This window comes from Bos indicus, chromosome 6 (assembly GCF_029378745.1).
Source record: "Bos indicus isolate NIAB-ARS_2022 breed Sahiwal x Tharparkar chromosome 6, NIAB-ARS_B.indTharparkar_mat_pri_1.0, whole genome shotgun sequence".
Lineage (NCBI taxonomy): Eukaryota > Metazoa > Chordata > Mammalia > Artiodactyla > Bovidae > Bos > Bos indicus.
In genome coordinates, this window is record NC_091765.1 from 34,812,984 (window position 1) to 34,839,814 (window position 26,831).

Here is a 26,831-nt window from a genome sequence, read left to right on the forward strand (position 1 = left end):
ACTCTCCTCTTTCACTTTCATCATGAGGCTCTTTAGTTCTTTTTCACTTTCTGCCATAAGGGTGATATCGTCTGCATATCTGAGGTTATTGATATTTCTTCTGGCAATCTTGATTTTAGCTTGTGCTTCCTCCAGCCCAGCGTTTCTCATGATGTACTCTACATATAAGTTAAATAAACAGGGTGACAATATACAGCCTTGATGTACTCCTTTCCCGATTTGGAATCCATCTGTTGTTCCAAGTCCACTTGTAACTGCTCCTTCCTAACCTGCATACAGATTTCTCAAGAGGCAGGTGATGTGGTCTGTTTTTCCCATCTCTTTAAGAATTTTCCACAATTTGTTCTGATCCACACAGTCAAAGGCTTTAGTGTAGTCAATAAAGCAGAAGTAGATATTTTTCTGGAACTCTTTTGCTTTTTCGATGATTCAACAGATGTTGCCAATTTGATCTCTATTTCCTCTGCCTTTTCTAAATTCAGCTTGAGCATCTGGAAGTTCACAGTTCTCCAAGCCTGGCTTGGAGAATTTTGAGTATTATTTTGCTAGCGTTTGAGATGACTGCAATTGTGCAATAGTTTGAGCATTCTTTGGCATTGCCTTTCTTTGGGATTGGAATGAAAACTGACCTTTTCCAGGCCTGTGGCCACTGCTGAGTTTTCAAAATTAGTGCAGCATATTGAGTGCAGGGCTTTAACAACATCATCTTTTAGGATTTGAAATAGCTCAACTGGAATTCCATCACCTCCACTAGCTTTCTTTGTAGTGATGCTTCCTAAGGCCCACTTGACTTCATATTCCAGGATGTCTGGTTATAGATTGGTGAACATACCGTTGTGATTATCTGGGTTGTGAAGATCTTTTTTGTATAGTTCTTCTGTGTATTCTTGCAATCTCTTCGTAATATCTTCTGCTTCTATTAGGTCCCTACCATTTCTGTCCTTTATTTTGCCCATCTCTGCATGAAATGTTCCCTTGGTATCTCTAGTTTTCGTGAAGAGATCTCTAGTCTTTCCCATTCTGTTGTTTTCCTCTATTTCTTTGCATTGATCACTGAGGAAGGCTTTCTTGTCTGTCCTTGTTATTCTTTGGAACTTTGCATTCGAACGGGTATATCCTTCCTTTACTCCTTTGCTTTTTGCTTCTCTTCTTTTCACAGCTATTTGTAAGGCCTCCTCACACAGCCACTTTTCTTTTTTGCATTTCTTTTTCTTGGGCTAGTCTTGATCCCTGCCTCCTGTACAATGTTACGAACCTCCATCCATAATTCTTCAGGCATTCTGTCTATCAGATCTAACATTTGGTTCAGTTCAATCGCTCAGTTGTGTCCGACTATTTGTGACCCCATGAACTGCAGTATGCCAGGCCTCCCTGTCCATCACCAATTCTCAGAGTTCACTCAAATTCACACCCGTTGAGTCGGTGATGCTAGTAGCATTATAATCATCTCTTAATATGATATGTTTTGAATCTCAGAATTTCCTAACTCTCCATTCTCCATAGCCTCTTGATAACAAGAAAAATATTTTCTGTATACCTCAATTATTCTAGTTGCAAAACAATGATTAATAAGCAATTATGGGCAATGAATTATATATCCAAATTCAAGATAGGTATTACTGACTGAGTAATTTCAGTTCAGTTTCAAAAATCATAGATTTTGACTCTGTAATACTTTTATAAAGCTTCTGGAATACTACCTTGAAATCCTGAAATTTGTAAATCTAGATTATTGTGGGGATGGGGGATGAAATGAGTACTGTAAGAGAAGAAGAAAAAGCACAAACCTAGCCTATATAGTGCTACTTTTAACTTAGTAGATATGAATCATATGTGTAAAAGCCAAGTTGTTATTAAACATTGGTATTCATTTTTATTTACAATGGATTACAAATGGTGGAGTGAATGTGATTAGTCATTTAATAAAATTTTAAGTAAAGTTACTTAAGCTTGAGATTTCTTTAAAAATCTTTCATTTTAAGTTTCAATATGCTATTATAAATAAAACCTCAATAATAACATTGTAATAATAATTCTCCTTTGCTTTTTGCAAAGGAGAAAAGGAAAGATATAAGCATCTGAATGCAGAGTTCCAAAGAATAGCAAGAAGAGATAAGAAAGCATTCCTCAGTGATCAATGCAAAGAAATAGAGGAAAACAACAGGATGGGAAAGACTAGAGATCTCTTCAAGAAAATTAGAGATACCAAGGAAACATTTCATGCAAAGATGGGCTCGATAAAGGACAGAAATGGTAGGGACCTAACAGAAGCAGAAGATATTAAGAAGAGGTGGCAAGAATACACAGAAGAACTGTACAAAAAAAGATCTTCACAACCCAGATAATCACAATGCTGTGATCACTGACCTAGAGCCGGACATCCTGGAATGTGAAGTCAAGTGGGCCTTAGAAAGCATCACTACAAACAAAGCTACTGGAGGTGACGGAATTCCAGTGGAGCTATTTCAAATCCTGAAAGATGATGCTGTGAAATGCTGCACTCACTATGCCAGCAAATTTTGAAAACTCAGCAGTGGCCACAGGACTGGAAAAGGTCAGTTTTCATTCCAATCCCAAAGAAAGGCAATGCCAAAGAATGCTCAAACTACCGCACAATTGCACTCATCTCACATGCTAGTAATGCTCAAAATTCTCCAAGCCAGGCTTCAGCAATATGTGAACTGTGAACTTCCAGATGTTCAAGCTGGTTTTAGAAAAGGCAGAGGAACCAGAGATCAAATTTCCAACATCCACTGGATCATCGAAAAAGCAAGAGAGTTCCAAAAAAAACATCTATATCTGCTTTATTGACTATGCCAAAGCCTTTGACTGTGTGGATCACAATAAACTGTGGAAAATTCTGAAAGAGACGGGAATACCAGACCACCTGACCTGCCTCTTGAGAAATCTATATGCAGGTCAGGAGGCAACAGTAAGAATTGGACATGGAACAACAGACTGGTTGTTGTTATATATTGGTCAGGGCTATATATTGTCACCCTACTTATTTAACTTATATTCAGAGTACATCATGAGAAATGCTCGGCTGGAAGAAGCACAAGTGGAATCAAGATTGCCGGGAGAAATATCAATAAGCTCAGATATGCAGATGACACCACCTTTATGGCAGAAAGTGAAGAGGAACTAAAAAGCCTCTTGATGAAAGTGAAAGTCGAGAGTGAAAAAGTTGGCTTAAAGCTCAACATTCAGAAAATGTGATCATGGCATCTGGTCCCATCACTTCATGGAAAATAGATGGGAAAACAGTGGAAACAGTGTCTGACTTTATTTTTGGGGGCTCCAAGATCACTGCAGATGGTGATTGCAGCCATGAAATTACTACCCAAAGCAATTTATAGATTCAACGCAATCCCTATCAAGCTACCAACAGTATTCTTCACAGAGCTTGAACAAATAATTTCACAATTTGTATGGAAATACAAAAAACCTCGAATAGCCAAAGCGATCTTGAGAAAGAAGAATGGAACTGGAGGAATCAACCTACCTGACTTCAGGCTCTACTACAAAGCCACAGTTATCAAGACAGTATGGTACTGGCACAAAGACAGAAATATTGATCAATGGAATAAAACAGAAAGCCCAGAGATAAATCCACGCACATATGGACACCTTATCTTTGACAAAGGAGGCAAGAATATACAATGGATTAAAGACAATCTCTTTAACAAGTGGTGCTGGGAAATCTGGTCAACCACTTGTAAAAGAATGAAACTGGACCACTTTCTAACACCATACACAAAAATAAACTCAAAATGGATTAAAGATCTAAACGTAAGACCAGAAACTATAAAACTCCTAGAGGAGAACATAGGCAAAACACTCTCCGACATACATCACAGCAGGATCCTCTATGACCCACCTCCCAGAATATTGGAAATAAAAGCAAAAATAAACAAATGGGACCTAATTAACCTTAAAAGCTTCTGCACATCAAAGGAAACTATTAGCAAGGTGAAAAGACAGCCTTCAGAATGGGAGAAAATAATAGCAAATGAAGCAACCAACAAACAACTAATCTCAAAAATATACAAGCAACTCCTATAGCTCAACTCCAGAAAAATAAACGACCCAATCAAAAAATGGGCCAAAGAACTAAATAGACATTTCTCCAAAGAAGACATACAGATGGCTAACAAACACATGAAAAGATGCTCAACATCACTCATTATCAAAGAAATGCAAATCAAAACCACTATGAGGTACCATTTCACACCAGTCAGAATGGCTGTGATCCAAAAGTCTACAAATAATAAATGCTGGAGAGGGTGTGGAGAAAAGGGAACCCTCTTACACTGTTGGTGGGAATGCAAACTAGTACAGCCACTATGGAGAACAGTGTGGAGATTCCTTAAAAAACTGGAAATAGAACTGCCTTATGATCCAGCAACCCCACTGCTGGGCATACACACTGAGGAAACCAGAAGGGAAAGAGACACGTGTACCCCAATGTTCATCGCTGCACTGTTTATAATAGCCAAGACATGGAAGCAACCTAGATGTCCATCAGCAGATGAATGGATAAGAAAGCTGTGGTACATATACACAATGGAGTATTACTCAGCCATTCAAAAGAATACATTTGAATCAGTTCTAATGAGGTGGATGAAACTGGAGCCTATTATACAGAGTGAAGTAAGCCAGAAGGAAAAACATCAATACAGTATACTAACGCATATATATGGAATTTAGAAAGATGGTAACAATAACCCGGTGTACGAGACAGCAAAAGAGACACTGATGTATAGAACAGTCTTATGGACTCTGTGGGAGAGGGAGAGGGTGGGAAGATTTGGGAGAATGGCAATGAAACATGTAAAATATCATGTAGGAAACGAGTTGCCAGTCCAGGTTCGATGCACGATGCTGGATGCTTGGGGCTGGTGCACTGGGACGGCCCAGAGGGATGGTATGGGGAGGGAGGAGGGAGGAGGGTTCGGGATGGGGAACACATGTATACCTGTGGTGGATTCATTTTGATATTTGGCAAAACTAATACAATTATGTAAAGTTTAAAAATAAAATAAAATTAGAAAAAAAATAAATAAATAAAAGACGCTTACTCCTTAGAAGAAAAGTTATGACCAACCTAGACAGCATATTGAAAAGCAGAGACATTACTTTGCCAACAAAGGTCCATCTAGTCAAGGCTATGGTTTTTCCAGTGGTCATGTATGGATGTGAGAGTTGGACTGTGAAGAAAGCCGAGTGCTGAAGAATTGATGCTTTTGAACTGTGGTGTTGGAGAAGACTGTTGAGGGTCCCTTGGACTGCAAGGAGATCCAACCAGTCCATCCTAAAGGAGACCAAACTTGGGTGTGTTCTTTGGAAGGAATGATGCTAAAGCTGAAACTCCAGTACTTTGGCCACCTCATGTGAAGAGTCGACTCATTGGAAAAGACCCTGATGCTGGGAGGGATTGGGGGCAGGTGGAGAAGGGGACGACAGAGGATGAGATGACTGGATGGCATCAGTGATTCGATGGACGTGAGTCTGAGTGAACTCCAGGAGTTGGTGATGGACAGGGAGGCCTGGCGTGCTGCAATTCATGGGGTTGCACAAAGTCAGACCCTATGAACGACTGAACTGAACTGAAATGAATAATTCAGTGAAATGGATTGTACTTAATCAGCAGACTAAAAATACCAAATACAATTGATATTCAAAGTGATGTCTTCAATAGACTACTATGTATGTTCCTAGAGGTCCCAAGTGAAGAATTTCACAGTCAAGACGATAAGGAGTCGTATTTATGTGTTCCTATATTAAGAAAGTACAGCTTTTACACATGAAATTTTCTAATTAAAATTGTTTCCAGATTCATTCTGGAATAAATCTTGGTTCTAATTATTGTTATACTATGTGCTAGTATAGACTATTTACATATTTTCTTTACCACAGATTCTCTTGTTCTTTCATATTTAAGCCTGTCACACATAGCCTAAAACTTAACACACAGTAGGCATTACACAAATCTCTCTCTCTGTCTCATGACCATATGTTTTTTTTTTGTATTTACCTTGAATACAGTCTTCTATTTTCTCTTATGATGAGTTCATTGAAATTTTAAATGCATATACATTTTATACACACATATATATATACACATGTATGGCTTTCCAAGGTAGAGCTAGTAGTAAAGAACCAGCTTGCCAGTTCAGGAGACTTAAAAGATATGAGTTCGATCCCTGGGTCAGGAACATCCCCTGGAGGAGAGTGTGGCAACCCACTCCAATATTCTTGCCTGGAGAATTCTATGGACAGAAGAGGCTGGTTGGCTACAGTCCATGGGGTCACAGGGTCAGACACTACTGAAGTGACTTAGCACGTATGCATGCATATACACATATACATATTGATATATAATGTTTTCACTTGATAAACCTAGATTTTTTTAAACTATTATCTTTTGTTTATAAGATTTGAACTTCTACAATCGTATGTACATTGCTCATGTTCTTCTATATATGTACTTGTTAAATCTTTTTTCCTTTATATGTGAGCCAAGAAAGTTATGTGCAAGTATAAACTCTCATATGTTTTCTATTTTTCTTAAAAAGTTAAGTCATTCTATCATTTATTTCGCTTAAGTTATTTGTGAATGTTTTCACAGTATGGGTTTTTTTTTTCTACTTTCATATGAAAAGTTCAAAATGTAGCAAAATACTATTTTTATTTGCCTCCCTAAAAATGATTTAATATCCTTGCATATTAGATGCTTTTTTGTTATATTTTTTCTGTTTATATTTAACAGCAAATGTACTATAAAAAGTAGCTTCAGTCTTGGCTGTTGTGCAAATTATGAATGCTAACTGGTAAAAAGATTTGGGTATTTATTTAGGAAATAAATTTGGATGTTTTAATTCTATTGTTATGTAAATAATCTGCTCTCTGAAGTAAAATGCCATGTAAGCTATGATCTCTGATGTGAATTCTAAGATATATGTGATATTCATGACCTTGAAAATAAATCATTTCCTTTTTATTCATCTGTATTAATATACTTTTAAAACAACATCTTAAGCCAGTGATTATTATTGATTGATATATAAATAGGATATTAATTAGTGAACTTGAGTACTAATTTCTTCAGCCAACAGTTAATATTTAGCAGTCAGCAATAACAAAGACACATCATTTACATGTACTTTTTCTAAGTATGTCCCTTATTTTTTTCCTCCTATTCAAATCATTCTGACATTTACAAAGGTGAAATTAAAACTGAAAAGTTATTTGAAACTGGAAGAGTGTAATCTCTTATCAATCACATTCTTGTGGGATGTTAATCACAAATAGCAAAACTTGTCACTCAAAATAATGAGCTTTATATACTTACAGACAATGAGGAAAATGAAACCCTGCTTATTATTTTTAAACAGTCTAGAAATACTAAACACAAAAAAGTAAACAAATATTTGTAACATAAAATAAACAGAGGGCTGCTGCTGCTAAGTCACTTCAGTAGCGTCCAACTCTGTGCAACCCCATAGACGGCAGCCCACCAGGCTCCCCAGTCCCTGGGATACTCCAGGCAAGAACACTGGAGTGGGTCGCCATTTCCTTCTACAATGAATGAAAGTGAAAAGTGAAACTGAATTCGCTCAGTCGTGTCCGACCCTCAGCGACCCCATGGACTGCAGCCTTCCAGGCCTCTCCGTCCATGGGATTTCCCAGGCAAGTACTGGAGTGGGGTGCCATTGCTTTCTCCAAAACAGAGGGCAGTAACTGCAAAAATGTCTGAATAGTTTTATATGAATATATAACACATCTATATATTTTGATGCTTCTTATTATCTAAGATAAAAATTGTCAGAATAGGTCTTCTCTTGGCAAGTTTCTGGGTTCTGTATCTGTACCATATCAAAAGCTTCCCTATATAAATGCTACTAGGTGACACTTTAAAATATATTATTTCACTAATGTGAAAATGAAGAACTCAAAAGTTTTTTGGGGGGTTGTTTGTTCTTTTCAGTGGTAACATATTTTCAAGCAAAAAATACAATTCAGCAAACATCCTAGTATGAAAGCAGTAATTATTTAAGTTGACAGCACACATCTGGCATAATAAAGACGGGAATATAAAAGTCCTAGATTTAACCAAAATGTTTATCAGCTTTTAGAACACTCCTGTCATTGACAGAGTCAAGGGAATATTTAATTAGGAATTGGCTCTCTTCTCATATTCACCAACTCAAAGGTGCTGTCCTTTTTATACTCCTCAGTGCTAAAGAGATCAATAGCATAAACAGTACCATATTTAAATACCTTCATTAGTAACTAGATATAAGTCAAATTCTTCCACTTTAGGATAGGAAAAGTAAAATCTACATTCACTTAGGAAAATATAAATTCTCCCAAACAGTGGCATACTTTCAAGAACTTCCATTTGGACATTTCCTTTATACTTAGGCTCCTGTCCTTCGGGAAGCACTTTTATCTGTTAGTATATTGCAGTAAACTGGTAATATAATCTCATACTCAAGTTGTCGTCTATAAACAAAACTAGAGGAACAGTATAGGTCTCCAAATATTCCCATACATAATTGATAATCCCCCAAATATAATAGTAATTCAAAATTCATTAAACATATTTGCTCTTTAAGGATGAACTGAATCTTTACTTCAAAAGCAATCTAATACTGTTGCTTAAAAAATTAAAACAGAGCACACATGGAAAAAACAAACTCCCTGGAACCTGACACCTACATTCTCAGGGAAGGGATAAATGTTAACAGCTTGATATCTATACTTCCCAGCTTAAAATTTTATTTTTAATTTTACAATATGTCATGGATGTAACAACATGTCATCTTTCTATGGCAGTAAATACAAATCTTCCTTATTTAACAGAAGCATATCATCACATATTTTGGAGGTAGCATAACTTGTTTAAACATTTGTTATGAACATTGTCTCCAATTTTTTGTTTTACCTATAAGATAATGCTGTGTTAAATATTATGACATGTAGAAGAGAAGAAAAGCAAAACTTGATAAAAATACATAGTGCACATAGAGCACTGTGGTTTTAAAAGGCTTTAAACTATATTTTATATGATGAGTTGTGTGAACACCTCTTAAAGGCAGCAATTTCATTCTTTTATTTTTATCATTTTGCAGATAAGAAAATGAACTTTAGAGAGCTTAAATGCATTCAATAGTAGTTACATTTCTATCTGCAAATCCTGCTATTTGCATAGACAATGCAGTAACTTTCTCTTGTTCAGATATTCTATTAACAGTTATGCAAAGTAAGCATCAAGTAAAGATAACTAAATAACAATGAAATAGAATTGTTTTCAATCTGTTTAAATTAATGAGTTAACTATTTTCCAAATTTGCAATTATCTAGGTCTTCCTTTCTTAATCCTTGGAGAAGGAAATGGAAACCCACTCCAGTATTCTTGCTTGGGAAATCCCATGGATAGAGGAACCTGCCAGACTACAATCCATGGGATGGCAGAGTCAGACACGACTGAGCAACTGAGCACACCATCCTATCTTAGTAAATGTTACTGAGCAGTTATAGGCTCTGGATGCTGAGAAAGACTCAGGCCCCGTCACCTTGCAGTTCTTTGTTAACAGTTCTAATGTATAACAGCCATACATGTTTAATTATTAAAAATGAGAATCAGAAAACAAATATAATAGGAAATGATAAGTAATTCTATCACTTTTGTTCGCATTTACTTTTTCTTTTTAAAGCTAATATTTATTAGTTTCTTCTTTTATAAATGTTTGAAATTTATAATTGCTTTGTGATTAGAAGAATAATTCAATTAACATTTTAGGAACAAAATTTCAACACACAATATTTGATTAAAGTTATATTATTAAAAAGTGTTAATTTAGGAACCACTCATGCATTGTTGAGAGTTAACACTGTGATTTAAAGTTTACACATTAAATGCAAAAATAATTCAGGTTAATTATCTCAATCTTAAGAATAGCGGAATAATCTTATAGTATACTTTGATATTATCAATAAATCAGAGATGTTAAATAACTTCTGCATGGCTAGCATTCAAAAAACTATAAAAAGGCTAATCATATAGCACAGTATAAAGCACAATTCCTTGATGAAAAACTGTCTTAAATTGTTATAATATCCTATCTTTACATTTAATATTTCTATATTTTAATCTTTATGGAACGTTTATGTTAGAGCATAATCCTACTATTTGCTGTAATAGTTAACAATAAGAAGGTAATATACCAATTAATCTATTTAATATTCAGCCACTAATATTATACTGTACTGCATCTTTAGATGCTGAGGAATATGAGTAAATAAAATAGACATAATCCCTATTCTTATAATGCTTAGAGTTCAGTGAAGATGAGATACAAGGATATAGGCAATTTATTTATTAGAAAGTGGGCAACAACAAAAAATGCAGAAGATATTTTGAGAACAGAGGTCAGGGCTAGCTAATATTTTTTGGCTATTTTCATAAGACTCTCCACAAGAAGTAAAACCTAAAGAATGCATAGGAGACCCAAGAGATAAAAAATGATTAGTTACCATGTAAAAGGTGTGAGGAGAGAGGCTGAGTAATGAAGAAAGTAGTTTGGTCAAAACAAAAGTGAGTTCTTGCCCCTGGATGTAAGAACAAATGTCATTTCCAGGGAACAAATGGAAGTTCAATAAAGCTGGAGTAGCAAACAGGAACAGAAGGTGAAGAATGATGCTTGAATAGAAAGCAGAAGTCAGATCTTCCTGGCTCTTAAAAGACATGTTAAGAGATTCAGACTTATCACTAAGAGCAATGGAGAGATAAGCATGCATTCTATCATCACAAGTCTTTATCAAAAATTTTATTTCCAGATTAAAAAATACAGTAGGTGGTTAAAACCCTGGGCTATTAAAGAGTATATAGTTATGAATATTTATCAAACATATATTTATGTATTAACTATCCATTACATATTACATTCTAATTCTGGTATAAAAATTTACTCTATTAGCAATTAAAATAATGTAAAGTATATTGAAGCATCATATACATTTTTTAAAAGTACAATTCTAGGTAGAATATAGAAAGGAGAGATGGTCTAACTTATGATGATTATCAGGAAAGCAACAGTTCATGTGTTGATAAAACAGACTCAAAGAGTAAAAATATCCAGAGTGATGAATATAGCATATATTGCATACTTAGATAACGTCATCTAAATATTAAGCAATAATTTAAATAGCATTAAAATATCCAGATGTAAAACCAGCAAATCCTCTGTTCAAAGAGATTTTTAAATACACATGTTCTCCCTTCTTCTTAGTTCATTATTTTCATTATCTCCTCTTGGTTGAGTGTGATAGTTCATTTTATACGTCAACTTGGCAAGGGTATGCATTAATTGGTGCCTAGTTGTTTGGTCAAATAGAAGTCTAGATGTTACTGTGAAGGTATTCTGCAGATGTGATTCATATTTAAAGTCAACTGACTTTAAGTAAAGGAGATTCCTCTAGGTAGTTGAAGTGGGTCTCAACCTAAAGAACAAAAACTGAGGTTTGCCAGTGAAGAAGAAATTCTGCTTCAAGATTATGGGAGAAATCTTGCTTGAGTTTTCAGCCTGCCAGCCTACACTATGCATTTTTGGATTTGCAGCCCCCAATATTGTGTGGCACTTCCCAGGTGGTGCTAGTGGTAAAGAATCTGCCTACCAATGCAGGAAATGTAAGAGATGAAGATGCTGGGTCAGGAAGATCCCTTGGAGAAGGAAATGGCAACCCATTCTAGTATTCTTGCCTGGAGAATCCCATGTACAGAGCAGCCTGGCAGTCCACAGGTGTCTTTATAAGAATATGGCCAGGTTAAGGCACAAAGACATAAGAAAAATGTCATGTGAAGACAGTGGCTGAGATAAGAGTGATGCATTCATAAGGCAAGTAATGCCAAGGGTTGGTAGCATCATCAGAAGCTAAGAGAGGGATGGAGTAGATTCTCCTGCACAGCCTTCAGAAGAAACCCACTCTGCTGACATCTTGCTTTTGGACTTCCAGTCTCCACAACTGTTCAGTAATACATTTCTGTTGTTTGGGTCACTCACTTCTATTATTTTGGTACAGCAGCTCTAGGAAACTAATACACTGAGTAATTTACAAGTGTCAAAAAAAAGAAAAAAAAGGGAAGAATCAAGGAAAAAAGTGACCTCTTGCCTGGAGAATCCCAGGGACGGGGGAGGTTGGTGGGCTGCTGTTTATGGGGTCACACAGAGTCGGACACGACTGAAGTGACTTAGCAGCAGCAGCAGCTGCAATATCAAAATGTCAGCTTACTCGCGGTTGCCTCTTTCTATATTCTAAAGGTAAAATGTACTCTATGAATGCTTATGTAGTCCCCTAGTTAACTAATCCTTTTCCCCAAAGGCACAAAATACAAGGAATATGCTTTTAAAATCTACTGACAAACTAGTTTATCATATGTGATTCATATAACAATATGAAGATACCACTTGCAACCAGAAAGATGTTAACACTCACTATGAAGTGGCTTTCAACAACTATGACAGAAACAACCACTCCATTCCTCAAACTCTTATACTGAGGTAGCAAATTAGGCTACTTCATTTAAAGTGTGTTTGAATATTAGTGTCTCTCTCTCTCCCCTCTTTGCTTTCCATGCTAATATAAACACATCGAAGAATGATTGCTCCTTTATGTCAGTTGACATTCATCATCTTTTTCATTTCAATTTGTATCACACAATCTTTTTTGTTTGAATAGTTTATTAGATAATTTTTGATAGTTTAAGGGAACTATGCTGCTGCTACTGCTGCTAAGTCACTTCAGTCGTGTCCGACTCTGTGCAACCCCATAGACGGCAGCCCACTAGGCTCCTCTGTCCCTGGGATTCTCCAGGCAAGAATACTGGAGTGGGTTGCCATTTCCTTCTCCAATGCATGAAAGTGAAAAGTGAAAGTGAAGTAGCTCAGTCGTGCCCGATTCTTACCGAACCCAAGGACTGCAGCCCACCAGGCTCCTCCGCCCATGAGATTTTCCAGGCAAGAGTACTGGAGTGGGGTGCCATTGCCTTCTCCTAAGGGAACTATAAGATGTAATTAAAAATGTGAATGAATGAAAAGTTCATTTGCAAAAGGTCACTTGGAAGTACTGGACAAATGAAAAAGAATATCATAGGACCTTAAATAAATAGGAAATAACAGGATTAATAATTATATAAAAATTAAATTTCATGATCAAACATTATTTCAAGTTATTATTCTCCTCTTAGACAATTCCCATTTTTAGTAAATGACTTACTTTAAGGATTACAGTTCCAGACGAGCTATTTCAAATCCTTAAAGATAATGCTGTGAAAGTGCTGCACCCAATATGCCAGCAAATTTGGAAAACTCAGCAGTGGCCACAGGACTGGAAAAGGTCAGTTTTCATTTCAATCCCAAAGAAAGGCAATGCCAAAGAATGCTCAAACTGCCGCACAATTGCACTCATCTTACATGCTAGCAAAGTAATGCTCAAAATTCTCCAAGCCAGGCTTCAACAGTATGTGAACCATGAACATCCAGATGTTCAAGTTGGGTTTAGAAAAGGCAGAGGAACCAGGGGTCAAATTACCAACATCCATTGAATTACTGAAAAAGCAAGAGTTCCAGAAAAACATATATTTCTGCTTTATTGACTATTCCAAAGCCTTTGATTATGTGGATCAGAACAAATTGTGGAAAATTCTTAAAGAGATGGGAATACCAGACCACATGACCTACTTCTTGAGAAAACTATATGCCAAATAGGAAGCAACAGTTAGAACTAGACATGGAACAACAGATTAGTTGCAAATAGGGAAAGGAGTACGTCAAGGCTGTATATTGTCACCCTGCTTATTTAACTTATATGCAGAGTAGTACATCATGAGAAATGCTAGGCTGGATGAAGCACAAGCCGGAATCAAGATTGCTGGGAGAAATATCAATAACCTCAGATATGCAGATGAAACCACCCTTATGGTAGAAAGCAAAGAAGAACTAAAGAGCCTCATGATGAAAGTGAAAGTTGGCTTAAAACTCAACATTCAGAAAACTAAGATCATGGCATCTGGTCCCATCACTTCAAAACAAATAGATGGGGAGACAGTGGAAACAGTGAGACTTTATTTTTGGGGGCCTCAAGATCACTGCAGATGATGACTTCAGCCATGAAATTAAAAGATACTTGCTCCTTAGAAGAAAAATTATGACGAATGTAGACAGCATATTAAAACACAGAGACATTACTTTGCCAACAAAGGTCCGTCTAGTGAAGGCTATGTTTTTTCCAGTAGTCATGCTTGGATGCGAGAGTTGGACTCTAAAGAAATCTGAGTGTTGTAGAATTGATGCTTTTGAATTTTGGTGTTGGAGAAGACTCTTGAGATTCCCTTGAACTGCAAGGAGATCCAAGCAATCCATCCTAAAGGAAATCAGTCCTGAATATTTATTGGAAGGACTGATGCTGAAGCTGAAACTCCAATACTTTGGTCACCTGATGTGAAGAACTGACTCATTTGAAAAGACCCTGATGCTGGGAAAGATCGAAGGCAGGAGGAGAAGGGGACAACAGAGGATGAGATGGTTGGATGGCATTACCAACCCAATGGACATTAGTTTGAGTAAACTCAGGGAATCGGTGATGGACACAGAGGCCTGGCGTGCTGCAGTCCATGTGGTCACAAAGAGTCTGACACGACTGAATGACTGAACTGTACTGAACTGAAGGATAACAATTGACTTTGAATGAATAACAATTAACTTTGAATGTGCTATATAGTTTTTCATATGCTATATACTTTTAGCACATGCTGCTGCTGCTAAGTCGCTTCAGTCATGTCCGACTCTGTGCGACTCCACAGACGGCAGCCCACCAGGCCCCGCTGTCCCTGGGATTCTCCAGGCAAGAACACTGGAGTGGGTTGCCACTTCCTCCTCCAATGCATGAAAGTGAAAAGTGAAAGTAAAGTCCCTTAGTCATGTCCGACTCTTAGCGACCCCATGGACTGCAGCCTACCAGGCTCCTCTGTCCATGGGATTTTCCAGGCAAGAGTACTGGAGTGGGGTGCCACACATGCTAGGCTACAGGAAAACAAATTAAGTAACTCTTCCTTATAAATATCCATTCCTCTCCTCAACTCTTCACTGGCTACTCCTCCCCTGGTATTCAACCCCTTTTTTTCCAAATTCCAAAACGGAAGGATGATGAAGCACTGAAAATAAAAGTGAAATCTAATACTTATAAAGAAATCTAATAGATGATTTGAGTGATGATGTAACCAACTAAGACCCTATGGGGCCTTCCCAGAACAGACTCTCTGCTGCTCACCATGTCTGCAACCTCACTCTTGTCTGTTGAAAAGCTTTAATCTTCCAGGTCTCCCCTGAGTCATAAAAGGCTGGCTTAAGAATCAATGATTGAAGGAATGTGAATATATAGTAAAAAAAAAAAAAAAATTTTTAGTAGTTGGGTCAGGAGACCTGGCAACAATTTATACAATAAAGAAGCCATATAGAGGTCACAGAATCTTTAGTTCCCCTGGAAGGACAAAGTTGATAGTGTCTAATGTACATTCCTGAGCTGTTCTGTAGAGTCTAAAAACCCCACCAGATGGAAGAAATTAACTAAATAACCACAAGCATGTAGTCTTCAAATTAGCTGCAGCCTGAGGATCGATGATGTTAACCCCTGTCACTTTACAGTCAACCAAGCAGAGAACTGTTTACGAGCTGATCACGTATCCTGCCACTCTCTCTCTCACTTTACCTTTAAAACCCCTTTCTTGAAACTCAGCGGGGAATGTGGGTCTTTTGAGCATTAGCTGCCTATACTACTTGCTTGGTGCCTGCAATTAATGCTTCACCTTACTGGTATGTCAGCTGACTGGCTTTACTGTGTGCAGGTAAGTGGACTTACGTTCAGTCAGGTAACAATGATGCAGCTATTTTTACTCGTGTTAGTGTCATCACTACTCTCAGTCACCTAGCTACAAAATTCTGGAAACGGCTTTGAATCCTACCTCTCACCATGTACAGAAGTTACCAAGACTTATTAAAGCTACCTGTATAAATCTTCCTCATTTTTCCTTTATTCCTTATTTAAACTCAGGTACTTTGGAATCTCATCTAGTCTCAATGGTCTCCTAAACACCAACCTCCTCATTTTCAATCCATTATATACTAAACTAGAACATCATCCTGAAATATTGCTCCCAACTCTAAACCTTAGTGCCATTTTGTTAACTATACAAGGATTATACTCTCCATTTAGAATTCAAGGGGTCTTTTAGCTAGAGTCTATTTTACTTGATCTCTTACTTATCTTTTCAATCATATTGTTATTTAGTTGCCCTATGCAGTATCTAAAGTTGTTCTCTATACATATCCAATCCAGGGTTCTCTGTGCATACACTTCACCTTCACATCATCTGCCAAAGCTTTCTCCCCTAGCCTGGGGGTGTCAAGAGTCTAACTGGTTTCATAGTCTAACTCAAATTTCAACAGTGCCACAGATTCTTTCCCAAAATATCCCACTGTTACGTCTGCACAGAGCTGAAAACAGTCTCCTCTGGAAAAAAGTCTTGCATCTTAACTTCTTTTATGGCAGTTATTTCTATGTTTTATTATGATCACTTAATAATGTGATATTTCTCCTTATTGACAAAGTTTGTGGAGTGAAAAGTTTCATTGTATACCTTTCTGTAGTACAGACATCTAGTAAACATGAAAGAATGAAATAGTATGTAACAGTATGAATGTAATTGGTGGGTAGACACCATGTCTTGCTAAGGAACTGGCCAACTAATATTTACTGAATGAAGCTTCACACAAAAGAATCCAGTGAAGACACCAGTGTGTGATCTGTAAATGATGCCTACATTTTTGTGGGTATGCAACACATATTATACAGTACACAACAGATGTTGATATGGGCAATGCTTCATAAAGTATGCTACGAAGGCTGCTGGAATTGGATCCAGATTTGCTCTTTATTTTGCAAGCAAATTCTTGGTTCATAGATCAGACTAATTTGGTCTTGATTCAGAATCCAAGAACAAGGCTCAGAAATCTGCAAATTAAAAATTCTTGCTCACTCTCCTCTCCCAATGATTCTTTGGCATAGTGAAGTTTGAAAACACCACAGGGTGAGCACTTATTGAGGAAGGAAATAACAGGGCTTACCTTGAAATGATGCTAAAATTGTTTACAAATTTTACTACAACTACAACCTTTTTCTCTATCTATTCAGTTTATCATGACATAAATAATGTGAGTCTTCCAGTTCCAACTATTCATGAGACAAGTCACATTAGGTTGTTATCCTAAAATCCAAAGGACATAAAATCTCAGAACCTCTGAAAACTCTTCAAAATGTTTGGCATTCCTGCTTGCTAGCCATTCTCAGAGTCATCAATTCCAGGGCCTCCTACATATGTCAAGCTCCCCATTTTTCCTGTCCTTTGAAACTGTCAGTGAAAACAACAGCTTTTTGTGTTTGTAACCAGGTGGAAGACTTGCATGTCTACACTATTGTCTTACAGTTTCACCTGCTACAGTAAGAACTGACAGGCTAAATCTGGGGCTGGAGGATGAGTGGTGTACCGGTAAGGGGCATTGGAAAGGGCTGACTGGGGTAGACTGCGGAGCCTGAGCTTAGAGTGGAGTGTGTGACTGCTAATTGTACAACCTAACTTACTTTTTCTCTAGCTGCATGAGAGTGATGTGCACTACCAGGGTTTGTCACTTGAGAGGTGCAGACTTAGGCTTCTTAAAGTTCTCTTTATGACCATTATGAGATGCTTTCTAGCTGTCAATGCAAATTGCCCCACAGAGTGATTGCCCTTGTCTTTTCCTTTGTTTCCAGAGATGTAGGAGGAATGTCCACTAAATGTCAAATTGAGCCTCATCCTTTAGCTCATCTGAACTCAATTTTAGCTAAAATCTAAATTATGAGTTTTCTAGGAAATGGTCTCAGGTATTTAAGCATATATTTAACAAAGAAAAACTTAACAAACAGCTTTCTAATAAAACACCAATGAGGCATATTTTAGCATTGGTATATAAAATAATTGGTATAGAGTAGACATTTCACAAATCATTTTCCTCTGAAATAAAGTAAATTTGTAAAGTCACATAAAATTTAGAAGCAAATTATCTTCTGTCTAGCAAGTCATCTTTAATTTGAAATCTTTCTCTAAATTAAGATCAGTGAAAGTATATCTGATAATGTTTAGCAGATCTGTATCTTAAGAGAAAAGCTGGAATGATTTCCTTGGAATGTCCTTTTTTTCCGAATGCTTTCTCTAATCCAGAATTAAGTTTTTGAAAGTATAAGCCCTATTTTTGATGAAGAATATGTGTCTGAGTTCAGTTAGTCTAGAATACAGCTCAGGTAGAAGAAATTAGACTGAGACCAAAAATAAAGTGTCAATAAAAAGGTGAAAGCAAAGTGCTCATGCAATACCTTTTTCTTTGGTAGTGGTGAAAAACAGTACTATTTTCTTTGATATGAATTGTGACAAAATGGGCATTTTATTCAAAAATAAGAATTAAAAATTCCTGGTAGGGTAATTTTCAAAATTAACAAGTAAATAAAATTTATAAAATATACAACTCCCCTTCATCTCTTCTACTAAAACAATGTCACATTGTCTATTGGCATTGCTTAGCAATAGGAATAGATAAAATATCACCCCAATAAACCATAAATACCATGAAATTAATGTCTCTAAAATTTATTTCATATAAATTTATCTCCAAATGAATGTTTTATCTTTCTAACCTTTCAAGTATGAAATGTAGATCAAATGTTTTAATAATTCTTCCTGCAAATCCATTAAAACTCATGCTCAATTAAATTTTGACAGCCTTAAGTAGCAATATGCACATATGAAACACTGGGTTTATAAATTAGGCTTTAGAGAGACTTTTGAAAATGAAACCCAATGTACTCCAGAGAATAAAGAGCAAAAATTAGCTTAATAAATAAATAAATAACAAATAAGGCAAACCTGAACAAGAATGACTGTAAGCTGATTTAACATACTATATTAATGTTTATAATTATAACATCTATACCTTTTCAGGAATTTCAATTTCCTCAAGTAGATGATTTTTGTAGTTGGGGGCATGCCAGGCTTTCAAAAAGAACAAAGTATTGAAAGGTATTCTTTTCAATAATATAATCTTTTACAGCAAATATATATTGCTGTTGTTCAGTTGCTTAATCATGTCCGACTTTTTGTGACCCTGTGGACTGCTGCATGCCAGGCATTCCTGTCCATCAGTAACTCCCAGAGCTTGTTTAAACTCATGTCCAACAAGTCGGTGATGCCATTCAACCATATCATCCTCTGTCTTCCCCTTCTCCCCCTGCCTTCGATCTTTCCCAGCATCATGATCTTTTCTATTCTCTCAGCTCTTTGCATCAGGTGGCCAAAATATTAGAGCTTCAGCTTCAACATCAGTCCTTACAATGAACATTCAGGATTCATTTCCTTTAGGATTCACTGGTTTGATCTCCTTGCAGTCCAAGTGACCCTCAAGAGTCTTCTCCAACACCACAGCTCAAAAGAACCAATTTTTCAACGCTCAGTTTCCTTCATTGTCCAACCCTCACCCATACATGACTAGTGGAAAAACCATAGCTTTTACTACCTGAACCTTTGTCGGCAAAGTAATGTCTCTGCTTTTTAATATGCTGTGTAGGTTGGTCATAGCTTTTCTTTCAAGGAGCATCTTTTAATTTCATGGCTGCAGTCACCATCTGCAGTGATTTTGGATCCCAAGAAAATAGTCTCTCAGTGTTTCCATTATTTCCATATCTATTTGCCATGAAGTGATGGAAATGGATGCCATGATCCTCGATTTTTGAATGCTGAGTTTTAAGCCAGCTTTTTCACTCTCCTCTTTCACCTTCATCAAGAGGCTCTTTAGTTCCTCTTCACTTTCAGCCATAAAGGTGGTGTCATCTGCATATCTGAAGTTATTGATATTTCTCCTGGCAATCTTATTCCAGCTTGTGCTTCATCCAGGCTGCCATTTTGCCTGATATACTCTGCATATAAGTTAAATAAGCAGGGTGACTATACACAGACTTGATTTTTTCCTTTCCCAGTTTGGAACCAGTCTGTTGATCCATGTCCAGTTCTAATTGTTGCTTCTTGACCTGCATACAGATTTCTCAGGAGGCAGGTCAGATGGTCCGGTATTCCCATCTCTTTAAGAATTTTCTACAGTTTGTTGTGATCCACACAACAATACACTCAAAGGCTTTAGTGTAGTCAGTGAAGCAGAAGTAAATGTTTTTGTGGAATTCTCTTGGTTTTTCTATGATCCAGTGGATGTTGGCAATTTGATCTATGGTTCCTCTGCCTTTTCTAAATCCAGCTTGAATGTCTGGAAGTTATTGGATCACATATCCTTTTATATAAATATTTTACAGGAAATATATATATACTTCCATTATATATACATATATATTTTAAATTCATTCACTTCCAACTAAAACTATACAACACTTTCTGTACAAAATAAGGTATTGAAATTATTTTCCACTAAATTATCTTGTTTCCACATTAGTTATTTTCTACAAATAGCATTAGAATACTGAGGAATATCTAGAAAAGAAAAAATTGATCCAGCCATTATTCAGAGCAAAAAAATTCTCTTATCACTGAAAGGGGATTATAAAGAGGCTATAGCTAAGAGATATCAATGAAATGGAACACTGACATCTCTACCACATCATCCCTGCTCTAGTTACTGCATTTTATGTTAAGAATTTTGGAAGCATTATGTTACTTTGAATTTGGCATCCTGATGGATTCAGAGATCAAAGCCACTGCCTAAATATGAACCTACTCTTCCTTAACAGCCATAATCATACTGAAATCTATCAAGAAGAACAATCGTTTAGAAGGAAAGTATTAGTTTAGCAGGAAAGGAAATAACCTCTTTCACTGAGCTTCACTTTCTTAGGTCTAAACAGCCAATGCTTCTGGGCATTAAGGCTGTGATAGACCTTTTTTTCCCATAGAAAGCAGCCCTTGAAATTCGAATCTGATGCCATAGGGGGCAAATCATATAAGAAAATATGTTATTTGCATGCTGTATTCTGTCTTTATTTAGATGTTGTTATTCTCCTGTCCAGGTTTTGCTGCGGGATTTTGTTACAGCCTTTTATGCATAATGTGTATTTTGAATTTCCGTAAAGGAAAACACTGTCTATAGCACTTTCCAAAGATATTTGACAGTGAAATTCTTTTTTTTTTTTTTTAAGGGAGTCATATTTTAGTGAAAATAGTTTGGCAAAGCTGACATAGAATTTAGAAAATATTTTAAAAGTCTCCAATCTTTGCTATGGGATATCAAAGAAAAGAATCATGCTTGAGTAAAATACACAGAAAGGAGCTTTGGATAATTTCTCCTTTTACATCAATGGAAGTACTTAGAGGAAAATTAATTTGTGGAATAAAGGCCACTGCTAAAATGCGGAAGTGTATTAATAGGAGTGGGGGTACTGGTTGATAGGTGATGGTGTTTGAAGCAAAAAGGAGTACCTGTCCTCTCCTGGGGATTGTGGAGGTAGAGAGGAGGCTGTCACTGTCAAAAAAAAGGTATAGCATTTTCAGGATCACATGAAATTAGCTCCTTGAATTATAAATCATGGGTAGGTTTTGTTAATTTTATAACCATTGTGGAATCACATTGTTTTATGGAAAAAATAGAAACAAATTTTGATAAGACCATCTCATGGAGAAACCCATTGTTATCACCTCCAGGTAATCTCTGATTTCTATTCATATTGAAAATCTCCCAAAGATTGCTCAAGTTTTCATGTCTATGTTTATGGAATAAGAAGCCTAACTAATGTGGAAAGACTTTTATGATGACCAACATAGATGTTAAAGAGGTAGGCTGATCATTTTCTGCAGATCTTTCTGCAGTGAAAGAAGGACTCTAGTCCACCTGAAAGGCTAGGAATTGGGGAATGAGAATCTTAAGAGATAAGTTTTATCAAATGCAAAGCAAAACCTAGTTGTTGGCAGACTATTCTATATGAATCTACTTATCTAGGCATTAATAGCTATTTTGCTCCAAGACTAGTTTGTCAGAAATACTTATAAAAGCAGACAGCTCTGGAGAGATGGAGATAAAGATAGCTTCCTTACTCCCACCAAGTGAGACCTGCTTACTTTCCAGGGTATGAAGTAAAGAATTTAAGCTTGCCTGAATTTAGTTTTGCCCTTGGCTTTTGCAAGGTAATTTATAAACTCTTGAATATCAAACTTGATAGAAGTATCTTTGTATGTCTCAAGTCCTCTGGTCACACTGGATAGTATAACAGGAATTTAGGTGGGAGCTGGCCATACCAGATGTGATTTGGGACAGGAATATTGGATCAGAGAGTATAAACTTGCACTCTGGAGGAGTTGGAAACAAAGACGCTCCATGTTGCAGTCAATTATGCTTAAGTAAAAGAGCCTCAATAAAAACCGTGGATACCAAAGCATGGGTGTGCCTCCCTGTTTTAGCAACCCTCTGTCCATACTGTCATACAGAGTTTCTGGGGAAACAGCTCTATTCATAACTCCACTGGGAGAGGACAAACCATATTCACTGTAATACACCATAACCTCAAATAGGCTCTGTGAACCTGTACAGTGAATCATCAGAAATGAAGCTGGTTTGGGTGATGTCTAGACTCCTATTTGATGTCAGAAGTGAGGATGGTGTTGTGGATTACTCCCTAACTTCCACAGGTTAGTAAAGTTAGTGTTTTCTCCAGGATGGAGTATGCACAGGTGTGCTAAAAGTTTCTTTAAAAGAAAAAAAACTACTAATCTCAGGTTTATGCTTCTGAAATATTCCCTAACCACAAATGCAGGCATCACTTGGCTGTCATCACATCGACCTGTGGGAACTAGGGCTCAGGGAACAAAACTGCAATATTACTCTGGATACTGCTTTACTATAAGTAGCATATTCTTTTGTCTCTGGCCTATATGCCTCATATCTCTTTGCCAATGTCCATGAAATTGTGACAGGCAACTCATTAGAGTTTAGGGTGAAATCTCAGGAACTTTTCATAACCTTTCAAACTTGACGGTTTAACATTAGTCCTAACCATGTCTAACCAATTATTCATCACTCATCTTTGGAAAGATTTATGAACTAAAAAATCCATTCTAAGAGTGAGCTAGTGGCTGGGTTGGAAATAGTGTCCATTACATGAGATAGTATCTTTAAAATGCAGTGAAGAGTCCTACAGGTGGAGTTAAAGAAGCGTGGATCAGACATTCTTGTGAGACACCGAAACATTCCACTCCATGCCTGATAAGCAAACTCATTTTGTGGTGTAAAGGTCTACAGCACTGTTCCCACTTACAGGGTGACTGGTAATTTAAAGCGACAACACCTATTTACTATGTTGTATTCTTATGCACTCTCTTCAGACTTAATTAAAAACAAAAAACAATTGATCATAAGGTTTTCAAATGCTTATTTGCATCAGTTGCTAAATTTTATAAATCTAATTTTCATATAGAAATACTTATGACTACGATCGAACACACTGTGACTGCTTTACAAATTCAGATGTTAGTGTCCATGTTCTTGTTGGCAATCTCTTCCTATACAGGAAAAACTTATTCTCAGATTGCACCTAGTAGTAACAAATGAAAACTCAGATATGCATTTGCTAAGATTTTTATAGTAAGTCAGTGTGTTTTAGGTTGGTTTCTATTCTTTCAGCTCCATGGAAGCTCTATTTATAGATGCTATAATTTCAACAAGCACTGAAGGAAATGTGAACAAATAACACGATAATATGAAACATGAGCAATTGCATTTGAATTCCTCGTATGAAATCTATTCAGTCTCTAATTTTTAGGCTGATTGACAGCTATTACTAGCAAATGTCAGACAGGTAAACATTAAGGCCCCAAAGGCCAATGTTCCTTCCCATGAATCAAATTTTAAAAAATAAGAATTCTGAAGTAAATGTGAATATGTGTATTGTAAAAGCATAATTTAAACAAAGAGTAAACATTTGATTTTAGTAATTTTTTTCTCTTCATATCAACCCCCATGCCAAATGCAGATTTTTTATTTTTAAAGCTATTTTCAGGGGTTTGTTTATACATGCTAGAAAAATATACTATCTCAAATATCATAACATAGGCTCACCTGCCTCATAGCACTTAAAAAAAAAAAATTCACTAAAGTTTCTGAGACATTGAAAACTGATTTTTTAAAAATACTGGAAACAACATTTGTACTTTTTTTAGTAAATTTTTTAACAGTCTTTACAGTTATGCAAACAATCACTGAGCATACTAAAATATGAACACTTTCCCCATTCTTTATCTAGCATGCTGCTGCTGCTGCTAAGTTACTTCAGTCGTGTCTGACTCTGTGCGACCCCATAGACAGAAGCCCACCAGGCTCCCTGGTCCCTGGGATTCTCCAGGCAAGAATACTGGAGTGGGTTGCCATTTCCTTCTCCAATGCATGAAAGTGAAAAGTGAAAGTGAAGTCGCTCAGTTGTGTCTGACTCTTAGCGACCCCATGGACTGCAGCCTACCAGGCTCCTCCATCCATGGGATTTTCCAGGCAAGAGTATTGGAGTGGGGTGCCATTACCTTCTCCACTTCTAGCATAGCATTTGCAATTCAGTTCTGATTAGATTCAGAGACTTTGTTACCATAGTTTGTCACAACTGAGAACCCTAAGTGATTGACACTTATTTGCATTAAAACAACTTTATTATGGTACATGCAGCTTAGCTTGATAGCTTTCTTATTATTGATGCAATTGTTATCACATAGCAACAAATGAAAAAGAATAATATCCCTGAGCCTGACTAGAATAAGTGTACTTCTTACTTTCCTCCTGCTGTGTGAAAATTCCGTTTTCATCTAAACTACAGAATGTATCAGTGAACATAATGGGATCTGACAGTCCATCTTAAATAGTGTCATTAGGTAACAAAGAGAAATCTGAAGCTACATAACCTTTGGTCATTTTGATGACTGTTTCTTTTTCCTTCAATTTGAACAGATAACTCTAACTCCCATCCAAAAGACTTTCTGAAATTTTGTGCATTTGAGTCTGGGTTTCTCTCTAGATAGCTATTTCATCATAAATCAATGCGTCAAGCAGTTGGTTGCAAAATATAGTTAATGAGTTACCAAGTTATAGGAGAATATCACTAAGGAAACACTGTTTCCTTAATATTATATGCAGACTTGGCACTCACAAAATTATATAAGATAAAAAAGTAAATTTAAAATATTTGCTTTTCAAATTTCTTTTAAATAAATGATATCAGATGAAAAAATTAAATAGCAAGTTTCAGAATATGCATATTAGACAAATAACATTGTTTTTGCAAATATAATAGGCTATTTTTAGGAGAAGGGTCTGTGGTACTAAGGTAACATAAAAACATCTATTTGGTGCTCGCTTCGGCAGCACATATACTAAAATTGGAACGATACAGAGAAGATTAGCATGGCCCCTGCGCAAGGATGACACGCAAATTCGTGAAGCGTTCCATATTTTTAAAAACTCTCCAGAAAGCAGGAATAGAAGGAACATACCTCAACATAATAAAAGCTATATATGACAAACCCACTGCAAACATTATCCTCAATGGTGAAAAATTGAAAGCATTTCCTCTAAAGTCAGGAACAAGACAAGGGTGCCCACTTTCACCATTACTATTCAACATAGTTTTGGAAGTTTTGGCCACAGCAATCAGAGCAGAAAAAGAAATAAAAGGAATCCAAATTGGAAAAGAAGAAGTAAAACTCTCACTATTTGCAGATGACATGATCCTCTACATAGAAAACCCTAAAGACTCCACCAGAAAATTACTAGAAATAATCAATGACTACAGTAAAGTTGCAGGATATAAAATCAACACACAGAAATCCCTTGCATTCCTATACACTAATAATGAGAAAACAGAAAGAGAAATTAAGGAAACAATTCCATTCACCATTGCAACAGAAAGAATAAAATACTTAGGAATATATCTACCTAAAGAAACTAAAGACCTATATATAGAAAACTATAAAACACTGGTGAAAGAAATCAAAGAGGACACTAATAGATGGAGAAATATACCATGTTCATGGATTGGAAGAATCAATATAGTGAAAATGAGTATACTACCCAAAGCAATTTATAGATTCAACGCAATCCCTATCAAGCTACCAACAGTATTCTTCACAGAGCTAGAACAAATAATTTCACAATTTGTATGGAAATACAAAAAACCTCGAATAGCCAAAGCGATCTTGAGAAAGAAGAATGGAACTGGAGGAATCAACCTACCTGACTTCAGGCTCTACTACAAAGCCACAGTTATCAAGACAGTATGGTACTGGCACAAAGACAGAAATATTGATCAATGGAATAAAATAGAAAGCCCAGAGATAAATCCACGCACATATGGACACCTTATCTTTGACAAAGGAGGCAAGAATATACAATGGATTAAAGACAATCTCTTTAACAAGTGGTGCTGGGAAATCTGGTCAACCACTTGTAAAAGAATGAAACTGGACCACTTTCTAACACCATACACAAAAATAAACTCAAAATGGATTAAAGATCTAAACGTAAGACCAGAAACTATAAAACTCCTAGAGGAGAACATAGGCAAAACACTCTCCGACATACATCACAGCAGGATCCTCTATGACCCACCTCCCAGAATATTGGAAATAAAAGCAAAAGTAAACAAATGGGACCTAATTAACCTTAAAAGCTTCTGCACATCAAAGGAAACTATTAGCAAGGTGAAAAGACAGCCTT

The 26,831-nt window shown here is 36.5% G+C and overlaps 1 protein-coding gene and 1 non-coding gene across 4 annotated transcripts in view; one reads left to right on the top strand and one right to left on the bottom strand.

The window, feature by feature from the left end:
• Window positions 1-26,831, bottom strand: part of CCSER1 (coiled-coil serine rich protein 1) — a 1,491,155-nt gene that overhangs the window by 1,040,545 nt on the left and 423,779 nt on the right. The gene's annotated exons all lie outside the window — the stretch shown is intronic.
• On the top strand, window positions 25,466-25,572 carry LOC139183744 (U6 spliceosomal RNA). Its single transcript, XR_011567360.1, has one exon. It is a non-coding gene; the product is annotated as a U6 spliceosomal RNA (small nuclear RNA).